At 45.5% G+C, this 27,029-nt stretch overlaps 1 long non-coding RNA gene across 1 annotated transcript in view; it reads left to right on the top strand.

Moving 5' to 3' along the window:
- Positions 1–19,006, top strand: part of LOC121919248 — a 23,532-nt gene extending 4,526 nt beyond the window's left edge. Inside the window, exon 3 of the long non-coding RNA XR_006101422.1 lies at positions 17,555–19,006. This is a non-coding gene — a long non-coding RNA (uncharacterized LOC121919248). The remainder of the gene's footprint in view (positions 1–17,554) is intronic.
- The last annotated feature ends 8,023 nt before the right edge of the window (positions 19,007–27,029 follow it).

Here is a 27,029-nt window from a genome sequence, read left to right on the forward strand (position 1 = left end):
TGAAACGTGGCCTGCGTGGGCACGGGCTCCTGCAGCTGTTGTTTGGCGAAGGCCATGTCTGCCCCCTCATGGTTCTGGTTATACTTTGGGCTCAATGATTTTGTTTTTTTGCGAAAGGCAAGCCCTGATCTTTAGGCCAGACGCACATGCTTCTCATTCGAGAGAGATGGCCTTTTTATGGTGCTTTCTTTAAACCGCTTTCTGCAAGTATACGTCCTAAAATAAAATTTCATTCATTCATTAGGTTAAATATGGTTGGCAGGTTGCCCAAGAAGGAAAACAAAAAAGAAACGCCAAGTTTGGAGATGTGGTTGTGAGCCACACATCCTTAATAGGCCCCGCAGATGGGTACGACAAAATTCGGCAAGGCCGCTGAACGGAGGACTTGGGTTTGTAGTCGGCAACATGACGATATCGTGTTGCGTTTAGCCCGAGCAATGCCCAAGCGGATGGCTTCACTCGTTTCCGAGGCGGGAACCAGATTAGTTCTTTGGGAGACTCAAGCTGGGGTGGCGGCCTGCTTGGCAAGCCTTGTGGGGGATAGGGCTAGTTAAGCTATGCCATTACTGTGGCGAGGCGGGGTGTGATAGTCCGGTTGGTTGAGCACCTCGGCACCACTCCCTAAGGGTGAAAGGTGGGTATCTGGAACGGAGGTTGAAACGTCTGAGGCTGAACACAAAGGGAAAGAGATTTGCCTTGGTGAGCTTGAGATGTCACCCCCTTTCAGTCTTGAGATTTAAGTGTGATTCCTTGGTGTTGGCCTTTCGGATGAGGCCGCCAGGGGCACCCAAATTATGGATTCGGCCCCCTTTGGGGGCTCAGGGTTTTCGCCCTTTTTGGAACTGGGGGAATTGGTCTTGGAGCATACCCATCGCCAGCTGGTCCGACACAAGTTGAATTTTAATAAGTGGCCCATTTTTAGAACCCAGTTCCCTTTGTGTCTGGTTTCATTATTTAATGATTTGGTCAGCAATTTTTTTTCTGAGAGAATTCATAAAGTTTTTTACAAATTGCAGCAGGTTTCCTAGGTTAGTCCTGAGGGAAAAAAGGTTTGAAATAAAGTTTTGTCCCTAGACTGGGGCACACGAAGAGTCACTGATAAATCCAGCAATCTTACTGATCAGTTACATCAGAAGGCACGAAATCCAGCTTTATATTCTTTAGCATGATGAGAGCACTGATTTTGACTGATAATAACTGCCACAACTTTTGATTTTCATTCAAGGTGTTAATGACGACTACTTCAAAGTAACTGAGGAACGGCTTGTTTGTACCCCATCTGAGGTCAAACTATTGGAAGATAATTGCTCACCAATGAAACACAGGTGTACTGAAAGGTTATGCATAAATTGAAAACTTAGTGGCCATTTGCACTGATGGCGCTCATCTATACCTCATGCAGTTACTCTTGTTGAAGATTTGGCTGGTAAATACAGTAAACTGACCGCGATATCATTGCATTTTACGTCGAAAGTGTATACAGAAAGTTATACAAAACAAAACGTTTCTTTGGGTAGAAAAATATTTTTGAGGGGGTGCAAATAAAAAAACATGAGTCAAACATGCAACTGAATATTGACATTTTTTGCAATCTGTATCCTTGGGATCTATAGTTTTCAGTGTACGAGAACTTATGGGCAGAATAATGTACTTTATACTTGACAATTTTCAACCTGGATGCTTGACTCTGGTGTAGAAGAAGGGCTGACTGTACTAAAGAAAAGGAGGGATGGCCCTAGCAGAATTAAAGCTCTACTACCCTCGTCAGCTTGGCTTTGGGTCCCAGGACTGGATCAAATGAAAGAAGACATGAACATTAAATTTGGATAAGTAGAAACGTCGATTTTGGCTGGATGCATACGTTGGAATGAACAGCATAATAAAGATTTTATAAACCAGGTAATAAGAGCATTAATGTAAATATTGGTTAGAAATAAACAAACATTTTAGATTAACGCACCATGCTTGTGTTTTTTTAGGAATGAGTAGAACCAAAACAAACTGGATTGACATATAAAGATTTATTCAGGAAATAATGGGAACAATCTGAAGATAAAAACCAAAGAAGATCTGGGGAAGCAAAATAAGTCCATCTATTGGCTAAGTAAGCTTTTGCAAGTAAAAGAGAAAAGTTAAAGAAGACTCACTAACTCCTCCAAAACAGATAAGATTTAATGCAAAGAAGGAATGAATTTATTAAAAGCAATTTTGGCCACCTGATAAGCAAGAAAGATTAAGATTTTACGTCAAATTGACCTGAAAGAAACTGAGGGGATTTCTACACAAAGCCCTTTGGACGTTCCTCCTTACGTCCCATTTTAAAAAAGGGGCGTCTCTTATAGACGCCCCCTGGTGCCTAGTAGGACTCGTCCGTCCGTACAAGATGCGCCGCCCTTCTACATGGCCGGCGCCAATTTACGTACTGGACGCTGAGCGGCCAGACGCGTCGAGCCCGCTGCCTGACAGTAGCGAGGCGCGCCCCTAGACCTCGGCTACGGTCTCAGACGCGACGCAAAAGAACTCAGTTTGGGCTTCTTTTTTCGGTCACCCGCGGGAGTCGGGCCGCTGAAGGCCTCCGGCTCCCCCGCGACCTACGGGCGGCGGCGCCAACCGCTGCAAAGCGGCGTCTTGTACCACGCCTGAGATAAAAGTAATGATAAAATGGGCATAGACTAGAATTAGAGAATTAACATAGAATTAGATAAAGGAAATCTACGAGAAAGAAACGTAACATTGACATTTTGCTCAAACCCCTAAAAGATAACTACTAGAAGATGGCCAATTGGTTGGTACTTAACCACCATGTAGAATATTAAAATATATAGTTAAAAACGGTAAATGTTGGATGGTTAAGAAGGCAGAGAGGTTCCTTTTTAATCACATTATGCTGAACTGTCGCAAGATCAAATTTTGGATTACTATAACAGAAAATATGAGAGAAAGGTTTAAAATTTAAATTTAATGAGTAGCGATCCAGAACTTTACCTTCCCAATACAACCTTATGTTTGGGAAGTAAATAAAAACAAGCACTGGAGAATTGGGTGTTTTTATATTAATAACGCAGGCAAGATTACTAATGGCTAGAAAACTGAGAAGTGAACACTCCAGATAAGAGGAATGAAATGAAAAGGAGAAATGGACAGAGTGACCGCAATAATTAACAACAAAATAGATGGAGAAATGGGAGAGCAAAAGATTAGATATCTAGGAAAAAAAACAACAAAAAGAACCTAAGGTTGAAGCAAAACTACAGTTGATGAGGAATTATTATATACTTATTATGTATTTAATATAGTGTTGTAGATAAGATATACTATTTATCTTTTGGAAAAAAGAGAAAAAGAATACAAAAAGTCCCATATTGGAAGGGAAATAAGGGGGTTCACTGAAAATACAACAACTTAAGGTCATTTAATTATTTGAGATTAAACATGAAAAAATGGGTTAATTTATAAAAATGTGAAATAAAATGGAAAAAAGGGATCTAGGTCTTAGGACCCAATTTGTGAAACAACACTTTATTTATGAGGGGAAAGACAGTGGGGCAAAGGAACCAACAAGAGTATATTATAAATCTTATAAGTAAGAAAAAATGTAAAGTTTTGTTTGATTATTGTATGAAGATAGAATGTGTAATGATAAGATGGAATAGTGTACAATGGACCCCTTGTTATACGCTGGGGTTTGGTTCCCAAAATCCCCCGGGGATAACAGAATCCCTGGATGCTCATGACCCATTAATATAATGACATAGCAAATGGTGTCCCTAATAAAAATGGATAATGAAGGTGCTATGCTTGAAATTTATACTTTTTTGGAACATTTTTCAAACCATGGATGCCTTAAGATGTGGTGTAACAAAATCTGTTTATAATCAGGGTCGACTTAACTTGAATTGATGTTAATAATAGCGTGTGGTGTTTGTTCTCAAACCTTTTTCCTTTGTGCTTATGGTTGCACACAGCAAGTCCTCTAGATAAGAAAACAATCTGGTCCAAAAGTAAGACCACGTTTTTTGGTTTCTATAATGGGTCGCTATCACCCTCACATTGTGCCAAAAATAAAAAAGGACATAAGATGAGAGAGTTGTGCAGTTCGAAGGTTTGTTTGTTTTTTTCCCTACATCCCAAAACCTGAAAATGCTCAAAGCCCCAGATTTCCTAACGTCAATGAGGACACAGCGTCCCTCAAAAACAGAGGGCATTGAAATAAATAAAAATAAAAAGCTAAAATGCGCTCATAAAGGTCATTCCCTGCTTTCTCAGCCCTGCTCAAAATGGAGGACAATTTGGGGGGATGCCTCTTGGACATAATAAGAATCATAATTTATTTATATACTGCCCTGTATATACCAGGGCGATGTAACAGCATTAATAAAATCCATGAATTACAAGTACATTAAGCACACTACAAAGTAAAACCATTCTGGCACTTGGAGGGCATGTCCTGTAAAAGGAGGACACCTAGTCCCCTGATCTACGAGCGGGGAGTAATGGTGGAGAATTCATTTCCCAATCCCTCCCTAAAAAATACCCTACTAATAAGTAATAATAACACTTGAGATGGTGGGGCACTCCAATATTCTAACTTCCCCCCTACAAAAAGAATTTTAAGAATACTCATATTCAATAATCTCCTGGATGAGAAACCACACGCCCACACCGCCTCCTCTCCCAAACTGGGTCTGAGACTAAAGCAAGCTGCGCCACTGCTAAATAAGAGGAAGAGGGGAGAAGTGAAAAGGGCGTCCGAATGATGGCTGACATTATTCTCCATTCCAGCTGTCCAATCAGGACGCTCTGCACATGAGGCGAATGTGACGCGGGACTGACAGCGAATCATTCGCTCCCGCTCTAGGAACCGCCATTTTAATGTCATTAAAAGGGCTCCGGAGAGGCGTTGCCCAATAGCAGCCAGTGCTTCCCAACTCGCCCCGCCCTCTACTTTCCGCTTGGCCTTGTGGGATGTGTAAAGTTCCCATCTGTCACGAAGAAAAGAAATGGAGAGGGCAAGCAGGAGGCTTCTGCCCCTCCCGCATTTCAATGATGTTTCATTTTAATAGAATCGGAATAATAACATAATAAAAAGACTGAAATTGGGATAGCAGTTGTTGTTTTTCTGTGCGTTCTTATGAACTATCCTGAGTGAACCCAATCCTGGGGTTTTCTGGGCCAATATGTGTTCATAGGGCCTATTTTGTCCTTCCTTTGCCTGCCTTTGAGGCTGAGAGAGGGTGGACTTGCCCAGGTACCCAATGGGTTTCATAAATGACCAGGGTTTTGTATCCTGATCTCCAGAGTCATTAGGCTGCATGCAAACGGCATAAATAATATCCAATTTGATACACTTTAACTACCAGGGCTGAGTGCTATGGGGGTTTGTAGGGGGGGGGGTTGTGGTGCCAGAGCTCTCTGACAGAAGAAGGCTAAATGTGTCCAAAGCTAGCAATTCCCAGAATGCCATAGCAGAGAGCCACAGCAGTTAAAGTGGGGCAATCAGCCTGATGATGTCAACAGTGCAGATGAAGCATGAGTCCTCCAAACAGTTAAACCACTGAGCCATGCTGGTTATCAATTGGAATAGCAGGAGGCCTAACCAAAAAGAAAAAGTGAGCCAAAAAAGTGGGCATCCGAACGCAAGTCTCAAGATAAACACAATTGTTAAAAAATAACAGAGGAGCCCTCTACACCCATGGGAGAGGAGTGGGTTTTGTTATCTCCTTCCCCCCACATATATAGTGCAGATTGATTGGAGTGGACTAGACGTAGTGTTCCAAACTTTGGTCATGCCAGTGTTTCGGACTTTGGGACAGATGGTCAGGAATTCTGGGAGCGGAAGTCAAAAAATCTGGAGGGCCAGGGTGACCAGACACGTCCCTTCCTTTTTCCAGACATGCTTTTCACTTCAGCCTTCTGCACAGGCATTCCAAAATGTCTTTCCATTTAGAGCCTAACTAATGAGCATAAATTTATATGTATATCTGTGTTTTAGTTTTTTATGGTACAGTATAATGTCCTAACAACTTTATTGAATGTCCTAAAAACGTTTTGTGGTCCTTGTCTTCCTTTGGTGGTTAGGACATCTAGCACCCGTGAAAGGGAAAAGTTGGGACCACTGGACTACACTCTGAGACCAGGGTCCCAATTCCTGGCTGAACCATGGAAACACGGGCAATCACATTCTCTCACTCAGCTTCAAACAGAGAAAGGAACAAGTCCCCGTGAATAAATCTTGCCAAGAACCCCTGTTACAGGTTTGTCATGGGGTTGCCATAATTTGGAAACAAGCTTGAGGCACAGTTTGCACCCTGGTAGCCATCATATAGGGATCTGTGAATTTTTAGGCTCAGCATTTACTAGGGGTGAGATAATGACTTGAATATTTTGTGTTTCTGGTGGAATCCATAGTAAAAATTAGATGGATCTTTGGGATCCATGACGTGGATCCATGTGTTTGCGCGCTGGTGGCACATGAGTGTATGGGGTCCATGATTGTTGTGATTTCAATCATGTGGCTAATGATGGGAGAAAATGGATTTTAGTGTGGTTCAGGTGTATCTTGAGGTATAAAAACAGGATCCAAAGGAACGACATGCTCAACTCCACGGTTTGTTTATGGATGATGCACCCCGAACAAATGGCCAAACGCACGAGGGCGTTGGTTTAGGCTATAGAGCGAAAAGCTCTAATGTGAAGGTAGTTTGAAATGTCATTCTTTTGAAAAGTCATAATGAAAATCAGGAGGATCTGTTATTGGATGGTTTGATCCCATGTTTTAATTTTTCCCTATCGTTTAAAATAAGATTGTAATTAGAATTAAATTAATTAAATATAAGACTCGTGGTTTTCACTTCCTTCCGCAAGGGTGGCTGGCTCCAGTGTTCAGGGCCTCTGCGAGCAAAATCCAAATGATATTGCATGCAGCAGGAGCACACACCCTGAATTTTGTGCAACCGGTAAATATTGGAGCACTGCAGTCCTTCAAGTAAGTCAGAAGAGAATCAGAACCCCTCTTGGTTCTGCCTTTTACTGCTATACGGCTCAGTCTTAGCTTCCAGCCTTCCCTGGGTGTCAAATCAAATACTGGCTGTGTGCGTCTGGAATAAACCAGTTGCAAAGGGATTTGGTGGCACCTTTTAGCGAACTGAAAGACGTTGAGACATGGTTCTTCCCAGGATAAGTCATCCCTAATCGCAATGTCATGTGAAAATCTTCAACCGCGTCGCGTGACTGTCCCGCATAAAATGCCTGTTAAACTTCTCCTTTTCTCCATGATGTGTAAACTCTAGCCTTGAGCCTACTTCCTCGATGCACAAAGTAGGCTCAAGTCGACAAAGCGCATCATGCTGCCAGCCTTCTTTCTTTTCAGATAGTCTCAAAAAGATCTAGCAAAGTCCATTGGGCATAAGATGTTTTTCTTTGTTCAGAGCGGGGGAATGTCAGAGGATAACTGAATTTCTTATTGCCCATGAATTAATAGTGGAATTTTCCCAGTAACTGTTGATATTTGCAACAGGCCTTTTGCAACTTCACAGGAAAGAGTCTAACCACACAAGGAGAAGATGTTTCGGAGGACATAGGCTAATCTAGGAAGCTTATGATACAGCTTATGCCAGTGTAGTCCCTCAAGTGTGTAGCCCTTATTACACTGATTTGTTATACAACGGATTCAAGCAACAACACGGTTTGAAATGTTCCAAAAGTATAAATTTCAATATCGAACTGATTTTTTTCCATTATTTATAGGGGACAACCCATTTGCCTATGTCATTATATTTAATGGTGGGACTTGAGCATCACTGATTTTGTTATACCAACAACAGGGGGGATTTTTTTTTCCCCCCTTAGAACCAACTCCAGCAGATAACAAGGGTCCACTGTATAGGATGTTTATTGTGTAGCAGCAGGGGTGAATTTCCATATTTGGATATGCAGTAGTTCCTTCCTTGACTAGCTGGTTAATTTGTAAAATCAATGTGGTGAACTGGAAAGTCCAAGTGACTCAAGTAAGCTCATGCTCTCAGTTGATCTTTCTATTCATGAGTCCTAAGGTGGTGTCAAGATCCTTTTGCATGGGATGTGGTTTTTGTGTGTGTGTTTACGATATATACAATTGGTTATTTCATCTCAAGTATGCAAGGAGCAATTTCCTTGACTTCGATTTTTTAAAAAGTTGATTTCGTGAAGTGGAAAGTCTAGGGACCCAAGTCTAGGAAGCTCTGCTCGCTAGTTTCCCCCCCCCCCTCAGTGTGTCTCAACAAAGGGGTTCAGATCCTGGATGTGGTTCCTGAAATTAGGGGGACAGGACACTCCTCCGTTTCCCTGGACCTTCCTCCATTCAGGCTTGTTCCTGTCCATGTCCGAGGATTCCCAAATATCCTCCATTTTGAGCGGACTACGAAAGCATGAATTTATATTGCTGGGAAGGTCGCTGGGCTTTTCTGTTCTGCTTGGGTCAGGTCTTCCATTTTTCTTGAACACCCCCTCGAATTTTCCAGCACCTGGTCCTCCTTGTGGTTTAGGACACCTGGGTCAAAAACACTCGCAGAACAACCCAGGTTTTTGAGACTGCTTTAACTGCCCTGGCTCAGAGGGGGGGGGGGGGGGGGGTGCTAGGGAATGTTTGAGCGTAGTATTTGTGAGGCATTTAGCCTCCACAAGAAACTACATTCCCAGATTCCTTAATAGCACTGACCATTTAAAGCAGTCTCAAAACTGGATTACTTCTGCAGTGTGATTTGGACAAAGTAAGAGCATGTATGGTGAGCAGCAGTTTCCAGTTTTTTGTGTAACGATGGGCACGACAATGTCCCAAGACCTGAACGGTTTTGTGGTTATTCTATAGAACAGAAGAAGATCTCCAACGTGAAGGTAGTTAATGTCATCCTTGTGGGGGGGGGATCATATGAAACTAGGAGGATCTTTACTTCTTTTGATAACAGAATTAGAGAGTTGGAAGAAACCACAAGGCCACTCAGTCCAACTCCGACCATGCGGAACTCTCATCAAACAACGCCAGACAGAAGCCATCCGGCCTCTGTATAAAACCGCCAAAGAAGGGACGCACCACTCTCCAAGCAGTCCATCAGCGCTTACATGTTTGTTGGGATCTCTTTTCCCTATAGCTGGAATCCATTGCTTTGCTCCATATCAAGCCTCTGGAGGCGCAAGAGCTGATCTAATATTGCTTTCTTCCCCTAAAAGCCTCTGGTGCCACTGGCAACCAATTCCACCAGCCCCTCCACATCCATATATATATATATATAGATATATATAATATAATCTAATACACACAGACACACACACACACACACATCCGTGGGGTGTTGGTAATTTGGGTGTCCAGACTACAACGTCAAGGGAGAAGCTAACCCCCCAAAATGGATAGAACCTTGTCACCAGACCCAGAACTTCCCCCTCCTCCTAAATTGACATGATGGTGTCCTTCCATTCCCTCTAAAGACCGCCCCTTCCGGTTTTGAGGACACGTTTCCCGTGATGCTCTGGCTCCTCTTCATCCCTCCTCCCGGCAGCTTCCGGTAAGCGCGCTAGGGGGTCCCCCCTGCTGCTTATCACCCCTTCTCCCCTGGCTTTAGGGGGGCCATTGCGTCTGGGTGGCCGGATCGGGCAGTCCATCCCTGAACACGACCTGCGGCGCTGGGCTCGAGGTGCCAGGCCGCATGGTGGACTGCGGGCCGACTACCTCCTCCTGGACTCATGGCACGGGGGAGGCTGCTCCCCTGGATGGAGGAAGGGAGGGATGGAGGGCTCTCCCTGGGGGTCTTTGTGTTTCTGTGCAAATTATAGGGACCGCTATCCTGGGATCTCTCTCTTGTGGCAAGGTTGGGTTTTCAGAGGGGTTTGCCATTGTTTTGCCTCCCTGAGCTGAGAGAGTGTGTCTGAGGCTTGAGAGAGTGATAGGCCTGAGAGAGAGAGAGAGAGTGATTGTGGCTGAGTGTGATTGAGGCCTGAGAGTTTGGGACTGAGGGCTGTCACGGAGGCTCAGAGTCCTGTACTGAGCTGAAGTCTGAAGTGAGGCTGAGAGTCTGTCACTGAGGCCTGTCAGTGTGTGATTGAGGCTGAGAAAACGTGCTAAGCTGAGTGACTGAGGAGGAGAGAGTGTGACACGCTGGCGTGTGTGTGTGTGACAGACTGAAAGAGCGATTGAAGGCTGGATAGGGTGTGCTGAGGCTGAGAAGCATGGCATGGTGGTGTGGACGGTGGACTGTGTGGCTTGGGTTGAGGAGTGTGACAAACAGAGTGGGCATGACTGAGGCTGAGTGTGTTGACAAGGCGGAAAGTAGGGGTGATGGAGGCTGAAGTCCGTGACTGAGGCGGAAAGTATTGATAGAGGCTAAAGAGAGTTGACTGAAACTAGTCTGTGACAATTGAAAGTATGATGGAGGCTTTTGGAGAGGGTGTGACTGAGGCCTGAGAGAGTGGTATGGAGGGTGTGAGATAGTGAGGCTGAGAGGGTGTGACTCACCTATGGTACCTCTACCGTGGGTTTAAAAGGCTGAGTCCAAGATTCAAGCCCGGCCCCCAGAAAGCCAGCATGGCACATTGGTGTGAATGTGTGGACCGGTGTGGGTCAGTGTTGGTGATTATGATAAACTAAACACGTAAACACCCAACACATAGTCCCAGCATTCGCACAACGCACCATAGCGGGCTTTCTACCACCCGGTAATTACCACCCTTCTAGCTACGGTCCTCTATCTATCAGCCATCCCCCCCGGGGTAACAAAATCCGGGATGCTCAAGTCCCATTAAATATATGACACAGCAAAGTGTGTCCCGTAGATAAAATGGCAAAGCGTGGTTTGCTATTGAATTTATACTTTGGGGGGATAATTTTCAAGCCTCGGTGCTTGATTCCGTGGATAAAAACATCCCCGTGAGAAGAGGTCCAACTTGTGTATAGTGTTGTATTTGAAGTGCTTGACAACAGCGCTGAGCAATCCAGGTTTTGATTCCTTGCTTGGCATGAAACAGGCATTCAGTTTCAAGCATAGCAAGTAAAAAGAGGTGTCTTGTGGCCACTTTAATCACAGGTTTTAAGTCCCAGGAGGAATGGCAACATGGGGAAGGCATCTGAAAACAATCCTGCTTTTGTGGGATATTCCTGGATTTAATCCCGTTTAGGGTCGCGGGAAATTTGGGAGCGTTGCCCCGGTGTATAAACTCGCTTAACACTAGGACTCAGGAGACCAGGGTTCAATTTTCCAGCTCAAAATGAAAGCCACTGGATGAATTTGGGTCAAGTGACATGCTCTCAGCACTCAGGAAGGCAATGGCAAACCTCCCTCTGAACAAATTGTGCCAAGAAGGAAACCAGGATAGACGTCTGAGGCTAAGAAGTGGAAAGGTGACATGAAGACACACAGCAAACAAAAAACACAGAAATGAGCCTAAAAGATAATAGATGTTGTCTGATTTGCATCTCGCAGGGTCCCAGCTATGCAGACTGTCTTGAAGGCACCAGCAGGCACAGACATATATTTGGCTAAACCAGAGTGGGCAAAACATGAACCCGAGGGCCAAAAGAGGCTCTAGGTGTGTTTTTTTTGGCCTGTATTTTATTTATTTAAGATTTATTTATTTTAACATATTACTTTAATTGGGATGTATAGTTTGGTGAGAGGGTAGCCTACTCTGTCAGAGAGCTCGGTGCCACAACAAGTAACATCCAGGATTCCATAGCAGGAGCCATGGCAATTAAAGTGGGGCCTCAGATTGATTATTTTCTGAAGTGCAGCTTAGACCGACTCTGCGCATTTGGCAGTGGCAGCTGTAGCTTCAACTATGCCACTGGGCCCAGTGGGCCTCTAATGTCAATTGTAGCCTTTAGGCGACAACAAAGTTAGACTGCAGATAATAATCCCACCCTAACCTAGCCTAACCTACTTGGCCCCATCCCCCCATATGGACAAATCATTAAAAATAGCATCAACGCATTATTTTGAGTGCAGATACAGCCCTTGTGACGTCTGTCCAAAGTATGGCTTGGATGAGGGTACCCACCAGTGGATTGGAGTAGTCCTGCCTATTCAGTAGCACCAACAAGAGTGAACAGTCTTGGATCTTGTGCTAATCCTACCATTAGCACATGAATCCCATAAAAAAACAACATCTATTTTGGGCAAGGCAGACATGGGCGGTGGATTAACGGAATCGCATCTCTAATTGTAAACATACTTGACTAGTGACCTGTCAAATGTAGGCTGAATGTGCCTTCAAGCCCCGTACCTAACGCCCCCTTCTGCCTTCGCGTCCGGGCGCTGCCGCGGACCGCCGTCGTCGCTTGACTGCACCCCCTTTTGCCGGGCCGGCCTTCTCTCGTGTGGTTTCGGAGGGCGCTTCTGTGGCGCGCCACGCGCCCCGGGAAGAGCCGCCCCTTGGCTTGGGGAATCATCCCACAACACCCTGGGACAGCCCCTGGCGCTTGGGCGTTTGGCGGCCAGTAAGCGAGCAACAGGCCCTTTTAGGACCAGGCTGGGGGGAAGCCCTTGGGAGGACCGGCCCCCCGCCAGTGGAGATGATGGCGGGGGATAAAAGCCGGCCCCGCCGGGAACCCTCCCGGCACGCCCCCATTTTCGGCCGTTCGCTGCTACCGGACGGCTCGGCGCGCCTGCGACGCCGTCGTCGCTCGGACTGCACCCCCCTTTTGCCCGTGCGCGCTTTCTCTCTCCGGTGGTTGTTCGTGATGGGTGGCGCTTCTTCTGCCCGCACCTGCCCCGGGATGAGCCTGCCCTCTGGACGGGGACATAGCCCCACCACACCTGGGGACAGCCCCTGGCGTTTCGGCCGTTTGGCGGCCAGTAGCGGAGGCACAGGGACCGGCCCCTTTAAGGAGCCATCTGGGGGGAAGCCTTGGGAGAGGAGCCCCGCCAGTGAGAGAGGCGGGGATAAAAGGCCCGGCCCCGCCGGACCTCCCGACACGCCCCGCTCTGCTGCGCCCGGCTGCGCCGTCGCCCCGGACGCGTGCCGCTGGACGGCCCGTCGTCGATGCCCCGGGGACCCTGGCCTCCCCGTTTGGCCGGCGGCTTATATGCCCCGTGGCGGCTTCCTCGCCGGTGGTTCGGGGCCGGGGCGCCTTCTGCGCACCTGCCCCGGGAGAGGCCGCCCTCTGGACTTGGGGGATATCGCCCCAACAACAACCTGGGACAGGCCTGGCTGTGGCGTTTGGCGGCCCAGAGCGGAGCACAGGCCCGTAAGGGACCATGCTGGGGGGAGCTGGGAGGAGCCCCGCCAGTGAGAGAGGCGGGGATAAAGCCGGCCCCCGCCGGAACCCCTCCCGACAGCCGCCCCCTTCCCTGGCCTTCTGCCCTCCCGGACGTCGCTTCGCTCTGACGAGCGCCGTCCGTTCGCTCCCCGGACTGCCCCCCTTATGGCCTGTTGCCGTGGGCCGGCTGTCTCCTCGGTGGTCGCCGGGAGGTGGCCGCTTCTTGCGCACCGCCCCCCGGGAGAGCCGCCCTCTGGGCCTTGGGGATACTCCCACAACACCTGGGGACAGCCGGGCTTTGCGCGTTTTGGCGGCCCATGTGCGGAGCCCATGGGCCCCTTTAAGGGACCAGCTCTGGTGGGGAAGCCTTGGGAGGAAGCCCCCGCCAGTTGAGAGAGGCTGGGAGTAAAAGCCGCCCCGTCCAGCCCCGCACCGGCCCCTTCTCGCCGCTCGCCCCTTCCGCCGACGCTCCGCGGCCCCGGCTGACGGGGGGCCGTCGTCTGCTCGGACGGCGGGCACCCCCCTTTTCGGGCCTGGGCGGCTGTCTCTCCGGTGGGTTTCGGAGGTGCGCTTGCTGCGCCCACCGCCCACCGGGAGAGCGCCCTGGACTTGGGTAATAGGGAGAGCCGCCCCTGGACTTGGGGAACATCCCCATAACACCTGGGAAACATCGCAGTTGCGGAACTGCGCAGCTGCGCAGTTCCGGTTGGGGGAGGGAAGGCTAGGTTGCCCAAGGAGCATGAGGATGCCTGAAGTGGCTGCCCTCTGCTCCATCAGTTGCCATAGGGGGGTGGGGGGAGATTAGGGATGCGGGGGATGCCGGGACCAGGGATGACATCGGGGAGGGCGGGGCTCCGATTGAGGTAGTGTGGGGCAGGGGGAGGTATGGCGGTGGGAGAAGGGACTTCCGTTCCAGGGGAAGGCGGGATAGATGCATCATATCTATCGCGCCTTCCTGTCCCCCTCCCAGCCTGAAGGACCTGAGGGTCTCTCCAACCGTGCCACAAACCCTGTCGCTGCTCCTGTGCAATGCCAGGTCTGTTAATAACAAGGCCCACATCCTCCAGGATCTCCTGGAGGACTCGAAGTGTGACCTGGCTTGCATTACCGAGACCTGGCTGGGGCCTGAAGGGGATGCTGTGTGGGCTCAGGCCCTGCCTGCTGGGTACTCGGTGAAGGACCAGCGCAGGTTAGGTGGGCGGGGGGGGGTGTGGCCTTGGTATATAGGAACACCGCGTCCCTCACCAGGAACCACATCCGACAGACCTCCTATATTGAGTGTATTTACCTGACCCTAAAGGCTAGGGACAGTCTAGGGATTCTGCTGGTGTATCGGCCACCCCGTGCATTAGCGGACTCCCTTAACGAGCTGACACAGCTGGTTGCTGAACTGATGTTGGAGACGCCCAGGCTTCTTGTCCTGGGCGACTTCAACATCTCCCTCACGGCCAGCTACGTTCCACCCGGTGCGGCTCGGGAATTCATGGATACCATGGCTGCCATGGGCCTGTCCCAGCTGATACAGGGTCCCACGCATTGCGCGGGTAATACACTTGATTTGGTCTTCTGTTCGGAGGCGGAAAATCCGTGGGTGGAAATAGCTAATATTTCCCCCTTGCCATGGACGGATCATTTCCTGGTAGAGGTGAAAATCAAGGCCTCTACCCAGATCCCCCCCGGGGGTGGTGGACCAGTTAGGATGGTCCACCCTCGAAGGCTGATGGAACCTGAGAGGTTCCAAGAAGCCTTAGAGGGGCTCGCGGTTGGAAATGACGGCGACTCTGTTGATGCCCTTACCGGTATCTGGAATACCGGTCTCTCTGGGGCTATACACAGAATCGCTCCCAAGCGTCCTCTCAGGCCCGCTTCCAATCGTAAGCCTTGGTATACGGAAGAGCTCCGGGCGAGGAAGCGGGTTCTGCGACGACTAGAGTGCCGTTGGCGGAAAGACCTTCGCTTAGACGACAAGACTCTCCTAGACCGGCTGTTGAAGGACTATGGAGAGGCAATACGAGCAACAAAGAATTCGTTCTATGGTGCTCGTATTGCGTCCGCTGAGTCACGTCCGGCAGAGTTGTTCAGGGTGGTCAGGGAGCTAACTCAGCTCCCTCCTGCCCTGAACCAGATCCTTGAACCGTCTAAGGCCTGCTGTGACCTTTTCAATGACTTTTTTGTGGATAAAACTTCTCGCATAAGCGAAGGTCTGAACGCCGACGTTAATGCAGAACCTAGGGTAGGAGTGTCCAGAGCCTCCGTGGACTATGTTACACTGGATCAGTTTGAGTTGGTGAGTACCGAGGATGTGGACAAGATCCTCGGAAGTGTTCGGAAAACGACCTGCTCTCTTGATCCCTGCCCCTCGTGGTTAGCGGCCCAGGGGGGACCGGTGGTAACGACATTGTTACGCCGGATAATTAACACCTCTCTCAGGGAAGGGCGATTTCCATCGGATCTTAAATTGGCCATCGTAAGACCGATCCTAAAGAAGCCCTCCCTTGACCCCCTGGAACATAATAATTATCGGCCTGTTTCTCTGCTACCATTCTTGGGGAAGGTGATCGAGAGAGCGGTTGCAATCCAGCTTCAGGCGGTCTTGGATGAAACGGATTATCTGGACCCATTTCAAACTGGCTTCCGGGCGGGTCACGGGGTTGAGACGGCCATGGTCGCCTTGGTCGATGATCTCCGTCTGGGCATCGACAGGGGAAGCGTGTCCCTGTTGGTGCTCTTGGACATCTCAGCGGCTTTCGATACCATAGACCATGGTATCCTTCTGGGACGCCTGGCTGAGGTGGGGATTGGGGGCACTGTGCTTCAGTGGTTCCGTTCCTACCTCTCCGGGAGGTCTCAGATGGTGCAGCTGGGGGACGTGTGCTCCAGCGAGCGGGCCCTTAAAACTGGGGTCCCTCAAGGAGCCATTCTGTCCCCCATGCTATTTAACATTTACATGAAACCGCTGGGAGAGATCATCCGGAGACATGGGGCGCGGGGTTATCAGTACGCTGATGACACCCAAATTATTTTCTCTATGTCTCCGACTGATGCAGTGACTGGGGATGGCATCTCTCCTCTCGTGGCCTGTCTGGAGTCAGTAATGGGCTGGATGAGGGAAAACCGACTCAAACTTAATCCAGAGAAAACGGAGGTACTAGTGATAGGTCCCCCTGGTCCAGGAATGGCGGTGGTTCCACCTGTCCTGAATGGGGTCACGCTCCCTGTGAAGGACTCCGTGCGCAGTCTGGGGGTGCTTCTTGACTCGTCCCTTCACCTGACTGCTCAGGTGAATGCGACGGTCAAGAGTACCTGTTATCAGCTTCGGCTGATTCGCCAGCTGCGCCCATATCTGGCCCAGAGGGACCTTGAAACTGTTGTACACGCTCTGGTAACTTCGAGATTGGATTTCTGCAACGCACTCTACATGGGGCAACCCTTATACCACACTCGGAAGCTGCAAGTAGTGCAGAACATGGCAGCACGGCTGGTCACTGGCGTTTCCAGGACCAGCCATATAACACCGGTGCTTAAAGACCTCCATTGGCTGCCTATTCGCTTCCGAGCTCAATATAAGGCGTTGGTTATTACCTATAAAGCCCTAAATGGCTTGGGCCCAGGATTCCTGAAGGACCGTCTCTCCCCGTACATTCCGCCTCGCACCCTCAGAACATCTGGGCAGCAACTCCTGAAGGTGCCTGGGGCAAGGTTGGCCGTTACGGCCAGAAGATCCTTTTCCACAGCTGCCCCAGCCCTTTGGAACATGCTGCCCATAGAGCTCCGCTCATCCACCACCCTGGCCCAATTTAGGAAGGGACTCAAAACCTTCCTATTTAATCAGGCATTCCCCGACTAAACATCCTATGGGCCTCCCTCCTCACTCGTGGCCGTGAGGTTGGGCTAAGGGGTTTTTATTGTTTTTATGAAGAGATGATGTTGTTTTTAACCTGTTTTATATTGTATTTGCTGCACTAAGGTGCATTTGTAAGCCGCCCTGATCTATTTGGAAGGGCGGGGTATAAATAAAATTTTATTATTATATTTATTATTATTATTAAAAGGGGGGAAATTATGGATGAAGGACATTGTAATGTGGAATTATCAAGTAAACCTCTAGAACTGGAATATTGATGGTTGTTGGAAATACTTTATACCGTATATACTAAACTATAAGTTGACCTCATGTATAAGTCGAGGTCAGGTTTGGGGGCCAAAATTATGGATTTTGCCATGACCCGTGGATAGGTCAAGGGTTAAACTTGAAAACTCCTTCAGTGTGTGTATGTGTGTGTATGGCAAGAGAGATTCTCATTGCTGCTTTTTGCTTCATCATTTCAGCTTTTGTTTCAGCCACATGCGCAGGTGGGAGATGGACTCTTAAACAAACAGCAATATCCACCAGACACCCAGGACTCTTTCTGCTTGGCTTCAGAGAGTAATAAACTCCTCTCCGCATGGGGAAATCTGAAAGAGCTGCTATCATATTTCCATAGTGACCCATAAATAAGTCGACCTGGGATTTTGGGGTCAATTTTGGGGCATAAATTTTTAGACTTACAGATGAGTATATACGGTAAGTAAAAAATGATTAAAAGAGTGAGTCTGATTTGTTTTGAGGAAATGGAATTGTTTTGGCTTCCTCGTTGAAAACTGTCTGAGTAACAACATAGCTTAATAACCAGGCTGTATCACTGCTACCTTTTAGCAGAGGAGTCACTGTGTAGAGAAAGGTTACGTCTTCACATCCCAAAATCTGGTTTAAAAGATGCAACCCTGGAATGAGGATCCTGATTCAGCAATATGGCAAGAGATTCACCAGGAACTTAAACTGATGACCAGCAACTTTAAGAATTATACAATGAGATTTAGACTGAAATTTGGATTGGAGGAGGAGACTGACGATGGGGAAATGGAATTTTCAGAGGAGAAAATGGATGAAGGAAGGAGCCCACGAATGAAAGAGCAATGGGGTGTCTCAGGGATTTGTGATCAGAGTGAGGGGTTTTTGAAGACCCAGAGGTGATCTTGAAGAAGAATGCAGATGACATGCAAAACAATGCAGAAGGAAGGAGCAGCAAGGATTGTGAAGAGGATGGGAGAACATGAGGGGAGGTAGAGAGGGATGATCAGATTAAGAATGTTTTCTTTGGAGATATATTTTCCCCCAGGTCTGGCTAACCAAATGAAATGTTCCCACTCTGTTCAACTAAGAGATTTGGTAAAATGCTAAGGGTAAAATTCAAGTAGGACAGAAAGAAATAAAGCTGGCTTTGTTGGATTTAAGATGTTAATATGGTTCTCGTTATATGATGTTGTTTTAAGATTTCAATAAGGGTTTCATTATTTGTGGTTAATGTAAAGAAATAGGTCATAAAACAAAGCCTGTTGGTTTAAGTAGATATTTACAAAGGCCACCAAGATTGATCTATATGGGTTTTGAGGGTTTAAATTCCTAGAAGGGATAAGCATCTGAGCAGAGATGTATAAAAAAGCAAGTAAGGAAACCTATAGAAAATAGAAAATAACAATTTTAAAGGAGGTGAGATTTGAATTAAAAATAAAGGAATGAATCTAATTTTCTTTTTCTTTTTCTTTGGGATTGGCTGGGGGACAGAGCTGATTTAGTTGAAAGGCAGACTAATAGCAATACATAATAACGCTTATTATTACTTAATAATACAGTGGGCCCTTGATATCTACTGGGGTTTGGTGCCAGGACCTCCTGTGGATGCATCCAAAATCTGTGAATGCTCAAATCCCATTAAACACAGTGGCATAATAAAATGATGTCCCTTGTATAAAATGGTAAAATCGAGATTTGCTTTTTGGAATACACACACACACACACGCATACACACACACACACAGTGAGCCCACGCCATATGCAGGTTTATTATAGGTGGCTTCCAGCTTATGCAGAAGCCGCCAGGAGAATGGATGAATGATGCATGCACCCATGGAGCACATGCATGGCCGTGTGGCGTGCACAAGCCCCATTGTATCTAATGGGACTCTGGTTAAAAATACATAACAATACGTTGAAATTAATAAATGGAGAATAATAGCCGTTGATGGTTGAATCTGTGGATAAAGAAGGCAGACTATAAATATATATAAATATCTGCTTGACTTTCTGCTTGAGATTGTATCTTTGCTTGTAAAAGATTTAATTTTGATAGATTAATATTTATAGGTTTTTGTGGGTTTTTCAGGCTATGTGGCCATGTTCTAGAAGAGTTTCTTCCTGATGTTTCACCAGCATCTGTGGCTGGCATCTTCAGAGAAATATTTATAGTATATAGAAGGGAGGTTGGTGGGGACTTTTTGAGATGAGAGAGGTTTTGATGTATGTTATAGTTTAATACAGTTTTTGCAAACATTGCAGGTTTGGGGGCATTATTCTTGCAGTGTGATTTTTCCCATTTCTGTTGTTTTCAGGTACAGTAATTTCACTTTTTACAGAAGCTGACCCTGTCCAAAACCTATACACAGTAATACAACCACACTTGAAATAAAGGAGTAGAAGTAGCCCTGTAATTATTTCAGCAACACATGCCAGTTCTTTAGATGTTAGTTCCATTTTCCAAGAACTACAATTTAAGATTCAGTTACATCCACTCCCCTTTTTACAATCTCCCAGAGGGGACATATTTTCCTGTTAAGACACAGGTTTTACATAAAAGTTCCCAAAATGAATTATTGTTCTGTGCTGATATGACTGGAAACCCTAGAATGACACTATCAGTAGGTATAGAACAGGGATGGGAATTTGTGCCCTCCCCCATATATTGCTGAACTACAGTTCCCATCATGGTTCACTACTGGCTCTGCTGGCTAGAACTGATGGGATCTGCAGTACAATTTTTAGAGGTCACATGTCCCCACCCCAAATTTGCCAGATTAAGTCACACCCCTGATGTACACTATAGCTCGAAAACCCAATGGTTTGATTTGACAATAGTAAGCGGCATTTTATCTTGTTTTTTTTAAGCTTTTGGAAATCATTGCTATTATATTCCAGAACTATTAGCGATTCTAATTATACCATAATTATATGTTTTTTAAAATATGCTAGGCTCACTTTGAATTCAGTATAAACCTCAGACCATATGCAACTAGTACTAGTTAAAAATAATAATACCGGCGATTTCCTAAGCATGGAAAATTGCCCATAAATTGCCCATAAAACACCATTCTAGTTTCATGGATGTTGAGGCATAGGACTGCGTAGGAAAAGGAGCTGTCACATTATCTTGATTGTAAAGTACTGAGCCTCCCTCTGGACTTAAATGAACTTCAAAATGCAGTTTCCACATTAAAAAAAGGATAGTCTGCAGGAAAACAACAACAACCAAGTTGATTAATAAACATGTCATAAAAAACAGACAGGTAGTCAACCTCCTTCGGCCTCATTAAGTTTGGAGGTCACAAGGAAGAGACATAATTAGATTAGGTTGACCTTCGGGCTGTGGAGCAAAACTTAATCATAATATTTCTGTGAAAATCATTATAGGGAATGGCAAGCAAATGAAGTCAGGTTAATTAGCAGAACCTAAGATGATGCCAGGCCTTATTGCTGCTTGGTGCACATCAGCATCCACATACACACATGTCCGCTTACTTTCAAACCTAACAGAAGTAGTACAGAGTCGTGGGAGACAGTTGCTTGTTCTCAGTTATTAGGAGTCATTCTAACTCCTTTAATGTTGAAAACAGGAGAAGACTGAGCCAATATTGACACTTGTAGAGTGTAGCCATTCTACTTCTGCCCCTCTGTTCACTACTACCACTTCTGTTGATTCTTGTAACATGCCATATATGTACAGAAACCTGTGGCCAGAATTAGGTGGTGGGAGGACCTGAGGACACATGGGGTTGGGGTGATATAGCTGCCTTGAGTCCCTCTTTTGGGAATAGGTGGGTATAAATAACTATAATAACAACATCTGTAATTCCAGTGGTCAGAGGTCCTCTGGGAGCAATTCCAAATGGAGTGATCAAACATCTGAATGAAATCATCACGGATAGACTCACCACGGCACAATTGCAAGAGGTGCTGCTACTTGGAACATGGTGCATTATCAAAGGATATCTCACTGATTCCTAGATTCTTAGAATCCGAATCCAAAACTCTAGTCAGTAGTACTTGGCATTACCCAGGAAGCCAAGATGGCAACAAAAACAATGATAGCAGTAGCCAACCAGAATAGGTACAACCTCTGCATCAATATTATTCACATTATTTATATGACTGCAGAAGAAATCTATAAAGAAGTAAAGAAGGAATAGCCATGCAAAGTCTAGATAGATAGCTTTTAAGACTGTCGCTTGTTTTTTAGATGAAAATCGAAAACTCAGGAAAGGGAGTTTCCTTGGAAAGCAGTATAAAAATAAATATCATTATTATTATTATTATTACTATTATTATTACTGTTATCTCTGAGGGAATAGATTGGGTGGGAGGACTAGAGACTACGGGGGTTTCTGTTACAAGAAACAAGGAATCTTCCTTCATGATAAGCCATGCTTTATGTTAGGTATGATTGATGCTACTGTTATTATTTGTCCCACAGATGACCAATTAAGCTGCAGTTTGTTTTCCCCATTTCTGGTCTGTTGTTCTCCTTCCCTGTTTATCAGTTGTTGTTTCAAGGTAGGCTGCTGGTGAAACAAGCCAGAGAAACGTGACAGTCCCTGATCTGAGATCTAGTAAGAAACCATGGTTTAAACCAGTCAGAATTTGTAATTGAAAAACAAACCAGGGTTTTGTCTTGTGGGTTGTAACTGTCTAACAAACCATGATTTGTTTAAGGGAATGCAGTGGCAAAAATAAATATAGTTGTTGGGACATTTTTGTCCTTCTGTCTAAAATTTGCAGCATGCTGCAAAATGGCTACATTGTAGGTTTTAAGTTGCAACAGAATGCAAGGAACTAAAATGCACCATCTAGGCGCATGAGCATGAAGGTCAACAGCACCATGCTCTGCATGTATTGTTGTTGTTTATATTCCACCTTTCCCCCAACATTGAGACTCAAGATAGCTTACAGACTATTAAAATCAATAGCAAATGTGAGATTCATAGGCAGCAATCTTGTGATCACCTGAGTCTTGTATTTCTTTTTTTCATTCCCCCCTAAAAAGAGCTTGACATGGACAGCAGTATTGGCATTGTGAGACTGAATGACACCAGATGATTAGCATAACTGTTTTTTTACTGACTTCGTAGTGTATTTGTTTGAGTGTTGACCTATGACTACAGGAGACTAGGGTTCAAATCCATGCTTTGAACCAGGGAGCCCTGGTGACACAGTGATTTAATGCCGGTACTACAGCGACAAAATTGTGAGCTCGATCCCAGGGCTCCTAGGTTGACTCAGCCTTCCATCCTTTCATAGGTTGGTAAAATAAGTACCCAGCTTGTTGGGGGCAATTGGCTTACACATTGTAAACCACAGAGAGTGCTGAGTTCACTGACAAGTGGTAGAGAAATATAAATGCTATTGGTATTGCTATGTTTTGCTATAAAAACCCATTGGCTGACCTTGGGCAAATCACATTCTCTCAGCCTCAGAGAAAGGCAATGGCAACCTCCTTCTGAACAAATTTTGCCAAGAAAACCTAATGATAGCGTTCTTAGGATTCTCATAAGTTGGAAATGATGTGAAGACACACCAGCACAACAACTAAAGACTCCTAAAATATAGGAAGGTATGGCTGGAATCTGCTCTCTGTTACAATATACACTCATAGGCTTTTGTGGCCACAGCCAATCCTACCACTAGGCAATTGCTTCTGATTGCAGACAGGGACGTAGCTAGGATTTTAGGAAGGGGGTGTCCAGACTAAGTGCCACCATTATAATGGGGCTTGGGCGCGGCGGCGGCGCAGCAGCACACACCATTCATTTTTCTAATGGAAGGGGGGGTACGGACCCCAAGAAACCCCCCCCCTTGGCTACGTCCCTGTTGCAGATGTGGGGTGGAGCGTCCTGGCTGTTCCTCCTAAATTTCCCAGGTGTTCTACTGTAAAAAATGACCGAAATGGTTAAGCCACACTATCTGTCCTGGCCCTATTAAACTAGACTTCTGCCTCATGCCTGGAAAAGACCCTGTCCCACTACCACTGCTGAAGTAACATTCAACTGGTGGTGCAGCCCACATGTTTATATAGCATTGGGAAAGGATCCTATTGTTTTCTTAGCCTCAGGCAGCAAAATTCTTGGGTTGGCCCCATCTGGAGCTCTACTAGAATTTTGAGCCATGCTGAACAGAAGAGTGACTCCTCTTCTGTGCTATATTAAATGTATCTCAAAGCTGGTGTTACAACTGTGGGTTAATAAAATCTTCAGCCACTTCCACAGACTATGGAGTCTGGCTAATTAATTTAATCATCCCCTTTAACAAGAGAACATTTTATTTTCCTGACCTCTCTGAATATCAGGATTACCCGATTGCACAGAGGAGTTGGAGGGCATTGCAGAAATTGAATTCATGAATACTGGCAAAACCGATCCGCTGGGGACTTTCCACATTCATGAGCATTAGGAGCTCGGTGCCTTGGGAATCACAGGGGACCAGGCAGCATCTTCACTAGATTGTGCAATATGAATACTTCCTTAGGGATGAGGAATAAATATGCATTCGTGTTTTGTTATTTATTAAGCAGCTTGTGAATCAAGTGACCTAATTAACACCAAAATAAATATCTAAACACATTTTCAGTAATGAAGGCTGCTTCAGATCCAGCTTGTAATATTATGTTTGGTTTTGGTTGATCTCAACAGCAACACTACGCCATTAGAATTATATCCTGGTTTATACTAACTAATAGGGGGTGATTTCTTATACCCACTAATTGAAGGTGATTTCTAGAAAAGCCCCAAGGCAACAGGAGACTAACACTGCAGTGGAAAACTGAACAGAGTGGAGGAGAACTGAAGACTTTAGTGGCTGTTCTGGCCAGGGGATTCTGGAGTTTGCAGTTCTGCTTTGGTCAGGCCTCACCTAGAATACTGTGTCCAGTTCAGAGCACCACAATTCAAAAAGGACAAGCTGGAGCATATCCAGAGATGAGTAACCATGCCTTATGAAAAGAGACTTAGGGAGCTGGGTATGTTTAGCCTGGAGAAGAGAAGGTTACATGAAGGTGATATGAGAGCCCTGTTTAACAATAGGAACGGTTGTCATACTGAAGATGGAGTAAGCTTGTTTTCTGCAGCTCCAGGGAATAGGAGCAATGCATTCAAACTACAGCAACAGAAATTCCACCTCATTAGGAAGAACTTCCTGAGAGTAAGAGCTGTTCAACAGTGGAACACACTCCCTCAGAAAGTGGTAGAGTCTCCTTCTTTGAAGGTTTTTAAACAGGCTGAATGGCCAACTATCGGGGGTGCTTTGATTGCATGTTCCTGTATGGCAGGGGGATGGATTGGATGGCCCTTGAAGTCTCTTCCAACTCTGTGATGGAACTTTTCTAAGGTCTGTGCACACTTTAAGATAGTTCCCATCTCTATCATAGTTTTAATCCATAGTGGCTCGTGACTCCCACGCCAATGGAGTGGGGAATCTTGTTCAGGCTTTAGAAGAACCATTAATGGAATCCTTCATGCTGCTGAGTCTATTTTTGGGATAGAGTTTAACATCTTGGATGATTCCTGTGAAGTTCAGATTAAAACTCAGAACAGATTCATTGCTCAACTGACATGGGAGCCACCAGCCAGCACTGAATTTAATGCCATGCCTACAAAAGATGTTTAAGAAGTTAAGACATTCCTACTGAAAGTAACAAAGAATCTTGGAATTCTCTGACAATAATAAAGACAGGATTGGAGCTAAATCAAGATCTAGTCATAGGATGGCACTAAGAGTACATTAAACCCAAGAAGAGAACACAGTTCCCATTTATATCAAGATACATGGCCTGGGATCATAACATTACACTCTTGCATCTGAAGAACTAATAACACCTAAATGGGAGCATGGGGACAGGGAGTTTTGTGCAAATAAATAAATCAAAGGTGAAGAATATTTGGCTTTCTATTTTGCTGTTCTTCCTTGAAGACAAAGATTACCTAGCAAAACATTTTTAATTGTGTCCAACATGTAAAGTTTACATGTCTTTAAAAATACAGTGGGCCCTTGCTATCCGCTGGGGTTCGGTTCCAGGATCCCCCTGGATCTCACAATCTCTGGATGCTCAAGTCCAAAAAATATAAATATACAATGGCATATTTATACAAATATAAATGGTATCCCCTATGTAAAATGGCAAAATCAAGGTTGGTTTTAGGGAATTTTTATATTTTTGGAATATTTTAAAACTGTGGATGGTTGCATCCATGGATAAAGATTCCATGGATATGGAGGGCCAACTGTGGATGTATATTTTGCCACAAAAGCAGATGTGTGATAAATTGGCCTTGATTCACATATGCATTATTTCAGTTCCAATCTTATCCACACCTATCTGGGAAAAAGTCCAAATGAGCTCAGTAGTTATTATGTCTGAGTACTATACTGTAAGTACCAGGCTCTGACAGGAATCCAAAATAGAAAATTGCTGAAGTTGGCTATTTAAGAGCCTGTGAATATTAACACAGTTGCCCGGAAAGCAGCAGCCACAGGGGGTAATACATTAACACTGTGCAAATACAGTCTTTGGCCACTGTCTGTGTTTACAATATGTTCCATTTTTAAAAAACTCTCTACTATACTACCAAGAAGTGCCACAGGCAGTTTGGAATTAAATTAGGTTTATTTCTTGTTACAGTATATATGCTGAGTTTAGCTCCAAATTCTTATTACTTTGGTAAATGAGTTATCAGACACACATTTGCCAGATACCAGAGATAAACAAGATCAATAAGTAGAGATGATCAATAAGTGGATGGTTAACCTTTCCTGTGCCCACAAGTAGCCCTTGAAAATTTTTCACACACACAGACACACACACACACACACACACATACACACACACAGAGCCAGTTCCCCATTGCCACGTTTGCATCCAGACTTTGAACCTAGCTAGGGCAAACTGAGTGTAAATGGCTTTGGGAATGTTTTCAGGAGACATTTGGACGAAGAAGAGTGAAGCACTTGTTCCCATTCATCAATCAAAAGCCAAATTTTAGAATGGGGTCTTAGCATATGAATGTACAGGAATATGAATGTACTTATTCTGAATTCTTGAACTTTTTAATCCTTTCCTGCCATAACCATCTCATTGCATTATCCATGCTCATGAACAAAAACAAACAAGCAAATTCTAGTGAAACACAATTCCCACATCTCCTAGTGCTACTAGCAACATAGAAGGAACCCTGAGAACTAAATTGGTCAGATATTCTGCCTTGTGAAATGGGACGAGAATAATATAATGGGCCCTTGGTATCCCCTGTGGTTTGATTCCAAGTGCTCCTTATATAAAATGGCAAAATCGAGGCTTGCTTCTTAGAATTTATATTTTTAGAAAATATTTTCAAGCTGTGGGTGCTTGAATCCATGGATAAAATGGATAAGGAGGGCTGACTGTATTCTGGGGCAGTAGTTCCCAGCCTTGAATCTCGAGATGTTATTTTAATTCAACTCACAGAAACCCCAGCTAGCTTGACTAATCATAAGGAATTCCGAGGGATCCAAAGACTCTTGCTCCAGGATATAACAGAAGCTCTGTCATATGAACTCTGTTGCTATTTCAGGGACAGATTTGGGTGGGTGTGAGGCTTAGAACAAGAGGTATAATGTGGAGAGAGATAAAACATTATCCAATGTCTTTGTGTAATAAATTCATTTGAAATGAGCACATTTTAAACC

The sequence above is a fragment of the Sceloporus undulatus genome, chromosome 1 (genome assembly GCF_019175285.1).
Source record: "Sceloporus undulatus isolate JIND9_A2432 ecotype Alabama chromosome 1, SceUnd_v1.1, whole genome shotgun sequence".
Taxonomy (NCBI): domain Eukaryota; kingdom Metazoa; phylum Chordata; class Lepidosauria; order Squamata; family Phrynosomatidae; genus Sceloporus; species Sceloporus undulatus.